Source organism: Centruroides sculpturatus, unplaced genomic scaffold, assembly GCF_000671375.1.
Source record: "Centruroides sculpturatus isolate CEXI.00-Female unplaced genomic scaffold, Cexi_2.0 scaffold876, whole genome shotgun sequence".
Lineage (NCBI taxonomy): Eukaryota > Metazoa > Arthropoda > Arachnida > Scorpiones > Buthidae > Centruroides > Centruroides sculpturatus.
In genome coordinates, this window is record NW_019385118.1 from 34671 (window position 1) to 39539 (window position 4869).

The following is a 4869-nucleotide window of genomic DNA, read 5'->3' on the forward strand; positions in this document are numbered from 1 at the left end:
AGGACCACCTGTATCGACAGAAGGCGAGAAGAGAAAATTTACATACTTAAGTACTAATAGTTCACGAAAATAACAATTTTTGTGAACTATTATTAGTTAAGTATGTAAAAATTTATTACATTTCCTGTTGACGAGGGTTTTACCCAATTCTCGAACCGTATCAGAGTGAATCCGTGCTATAAAAGTACCGTGTTATACGGGGGATGGTACCAATTCTCGAACCGTGTTAGAGCGAATCCGTGCTATAGAAGTGCCGTGTTATACGGGGGTTACCTGTACTTTTTTGACAAACGACGTATAATCGGGAACAACGTAACTCAAAACGACGTAAGTCGAGGTATGCCTGTATTCGGAATTTAAAAGAAAGCACAGTCAGTTTCACATAGGAAAATAATTTTGACAACTGAAGTTAATTTTTCAGCTGATTTGTCAGGAAATGAAACATGATTAGATTTAAAGCAAAGTGTTAAACCTATAAATCCTCCTTGTACTAATCTCTTTACTATAAAAAAAATTACTGGTAACGTTTGAACCCATGACAGTCATTGGGGATGGCTTAAAAGAAAAAAACGTTTTTCTTTCCTACATATGCAGAATGTAAAGACTATTACTTTTTCAGTAAGTCTTTGACAACACAGAAATTAACAAACAAATAAGCATTACCATGCAATTCCGAATTGTATTGGCCATGATAAAACTAATCGGTGGAGACATGACAAATGCTTTAAAAATGCTTTTGGACTTCTAAAAGTAAAATTTTCTTTGAAATTTCTTTCATTTTGTTGAGATTTTACTTTCTGTAATATTTTTTTAAAGACTTATAAGAAATCAATCTGATGTTCTACAATTTATGTAACATAATAAAATTGGTTCTTTTCTGTTAGCGAAACACCAGTTATAATTGTAATCCGATTTGCAATCCCACTGTCTTATTGACATAATGGGAAAGTAGATTTAATAGTGTCCCCCAAAAATATAGATTATGTGTGTTTATTTTTTTTAAATATTAATTATTTCTTAACAATGCCAGTGGTTATTATTATTTATATATAGCGCAATACAATGTTATATAATTGTTTTTACAAAATATTTGACAGTTAAATAAAGTGTTAAACACAAAATACTTATTTTATGATTTCCCAAAAATAGAGGCAAGTTTAAACTTTGAGCAATTGTTCATAACATAAATTAATGAAGATTGTTTTTATATAAAACTACGATTATGCTTATAGATTTAAAAAATAAATTCAAAATTTGATTAAATTAATGACCAACATTTCTGGATCCATTTGAAACTGGCACCCAATGATTTCTTGTTTAAGCTCTGAAACCCATCGTAAAATACTATACTAGCAAAAATCTTTCGATCAAGAATATGCCATTAATCCTATGGGCTTCTTGCCTGCCACTTCGTAACTTGAATAATATGTACAGTACTCGAACCACTTAGTTGTTAAGCATTAACAATGAATACTGGCATTATCCTGTTGGACAATCCAATCATATTCCAATTCTATCTCCAATGGGTTATAAATTATTTTTTAGGACTTCTTGATAACTTAAATGTATCAGTTAAAATCACTAAGTTTGATAAATCATTAAACCCAAAGCAGCTCCACACCATAACAGAACCACCACCCAGTTTCCTGGTAAAATACTGCACTCTTCTTTCCTAATATCATGCCAGTAATTAGACCATACAAATTAAATTTCTTTTCATCACTGAAAAAGAAAGCCACTGCACTCTTCTTTCCTAATATCATGCCAGTAATTAGACCATACAAATTAAATTTCTTTTCATCACTGAAAAAGAAAGCCACTGGTCATTCCACTGCATGTGATCTTTACCTCACTACATTTTTCCCAATTTGTCATTTTGTTAGTGATGGTTTTTTCATCGAGGGATCAAATTTCATACATGAAGCTGCCAAAATTCTTGGACGAATGATGCATTTTGATATTTTAATCCACTTTTCACAAAAAATTTGACAGACCGATTTATCCTGTTGCCACGCAAGATGTACAACTTATTTATCGTCCCTTCGAGATATGATTTTGGGCCTTACTGATCGATGCTCAGAAGGTATCAGTGACAATTTTTCCAAAATTTTATAAATTCCAGAAGTAGATACATCGTTCATTAAAACAGCAATTTCCTGAACGCTACAGCATTCTGCTTTTAATTTCCATACTAAAATCTCTTCCACATGGAATTTCGGAAATTTTTGATTCCATATTTAAATTACCACTCGACAACAAAGTAAAAGCATTACCTGGAGTCATTTATTTTTATAATTTTAAGTTTCTTAAAATATGCTTCAAATTTTGCAATTCTATTATTTATATTTTTGAGACAGCCAAAAATATAATTTTTGTTGTTAAATTATTAATATAATAATCTATTTTTAAAATTATCAAAAATTAATATAAATAATTTGCATATACAAATGAAATCATTTACATTTCTCTTAAATTCCTAACAATTCTAAAAAGCAGTAAAATTAACTTTTTTGCAAAACTGTCTTCTTTTAATTCTTTCTTCACAAGTTGGTACATTGATAGACACTGGCCATTTTTAACATTAATCTTTATTCGAAAATATGTTACGCACAATACATGTTTTGGGCATGCACCCTTCTACCATCGGCATTTTCTTTAAGACATTTGATAGAGAGGTGCTGACTAATACACATGTATCCTTTTTAAAAATGCATATCTACAGTTAAAATTTCCTGACAGCCAATGAAGACTAAGTGTTGTTCAGTGGTATTCGTTTTTACCAGTTTTCCTTAAGTAGTTAGTTTTCTGTGGTCCAAGCCGACTTACATAGGCATTAATGTTAAAAAACTCAGGTTCACTAGACATCATTTAACTTGTCACCACCAGATAAAATTGACATACATTTTCTGTCCCACAGTTGTTTAGATGTCCGATAAGTCGACTCCCCTCCCAAACAAAAAAGAAAAAAAAAAAAAAAAAACACACACCACACAGCTTAACATCACAGCAGAATCCAATCTTGCATTTTCTCACCTTTCATTCATGCGTTATTTGCAGCAAATGTTTCACATTTCTGTTAGAAATTAGTATCCAGGACATAACACTTATGCTAAGGGAATAATACAAACTTGTATCTGAATTTGAATGTAATGAAACTTTGCAAGCTGAATTTGCAAAACAAGAAAACCTCCTAAGAACACATTGGTGGGAATTCTGAAGAAAAAAAGAGGAAATTAAGAAACCTTCTTCAGTCTTTCTGGCAGCTGTCTCAAAAACACCAGAGAAAGTCGCCATACAAAGACGTCAAAAATGCTCCGGTACTTTGGCTAAAGCAAATTTGTTCCTTGAAATCTTCCCATTTTGGGGCCAATACCAAAAATGTAAGGCAATGGAAATTGCCAAAACCAACTTTAGTGCCAGTCATGGATGGTCAGAGAGATACATTGCACTACTGTATTTTCCTAATTGTAATTTTGTGGTTTTTTCAACTTCGTTTTAGTCGTCACATCGGATAACTCGACACATTTCCACTTTCCCTTGAGGTATCGACTTACGCGGACTCGACCGTATACACATTTTAAAAAAAGATGTGTATCAGTCGGCACCTCTTTACCAAACGTCTCAAAGAAAAAGCCAACAGAAAAGGGACTTATGCCCGAAACACGTATAGTGCATAAGATATTCCCAAATAAAAACAGACGTTAAAGATACTCAGTTTACATATGCACCCAGTTGTGAAGTAAAGAAAAAGCAGTAAAATGTTATACACTTTTGAAAAACACCATAAAACAATAATTAAAGTTCAAAAATAAAAATCACAGCATTTTTGGCACCGTTAAACAAAATCCGCAGCATTACGCCTCCCACGTAACAAAGAGAATCCTATTTGTAAGTTTATTTGCTAATTTCTGTATTCGTCCATGTTTCTCAGACGTACTTCATACATAATAGCCATTTCTGTACACGGATGCCTTAGATATCGACCGGCGTCCAATTAATTAAAAGGTAAGTACCAATCTATCTACAATCGAATACAAAATTTACACAATTAAATATTTATTAACGAAGTCACGAGGTGGACTCTGGGCAAATTTCAAGTTAAGGACACGAAAGAGTGTAATTTCCGAATTACCAGTAAGTTTTACAAATAAATAGACGGATCAGACCGACCGATAATACGTCGCGTCGGCTTAGTTACCGCCAAAATGCCAGAGAATTAAGAGGAAATTCCAATCAATACTCACCTCCGACCCTTCGGTCCCTTGTCGGCCTATCGCTTCTGCGGACGTGCCGTACCTTCTCGTTATAACACAAACCGAAAACCGTTGGCGGGAACGCAGTTTCGATTTCGTAGGCAGTGTTGCCATTTCATTCTTTTTTTTTTAAATTAGATCTAGTTTCCATTTGGTTTATAATTTAAATAATTACTTTAATTTTTTCTACGTAGTTTTTTTTCCTAATTTTTTATGCAATACGTTTTCTTTATGTTAAAATATTTTTTTCGTTAAAACACATCAAATCACTATCCCACCTATTGTTTGCCGAGAAAACAGTTTTTATTACACTAATGTCTTCGACTTCTCTTTTGTATAGGTTATAGGGTTCTAGAATACAATGTAAATGTTTCAAAATTAAATGTACAGTTTTTAAATTCAAAATACTGTATTTTTAACTACGCATATTAAAAATAATAAATAAATAAACAAAAACGCATAGTAAACATCAAGTAACCACAAGGAATACGTGATTTAAGAGGTTTTTCAACTCTTTCCGCCCTTAGAGGGCCTCCTTTAGCAAGCCCGTTACGGGTTTGGCCAGACCCACAATGGGGCGGCCGGGTGATTAGGGACGGGCCCGACATATCCGGTC

The 4869-nt window shown here is 33.1% G+C and overlaps 1 long non-coding RNA gene across 1 annotated transcript in view; it reads right to left on the reverse strand.

Annotated features, from left to right (window-relative positions):
- The window catches only part of LOC111635020, a 24544-nt gene extending 20178 nt beyond the window's left edge, over positions 1-4366 (reverse strand). Inside the window, exon 1 of the long non-coding RNA XR_002758327.1 lies at positions 4245-4366. This is a non-coding gene — a long non-coding RNA (uncharacterized LOC111635020). The remainder of the gene's footprint in view (positions 1-4244) is intronic.
- Positions 4367-4869: the final 503 nt, after the last annotated feature.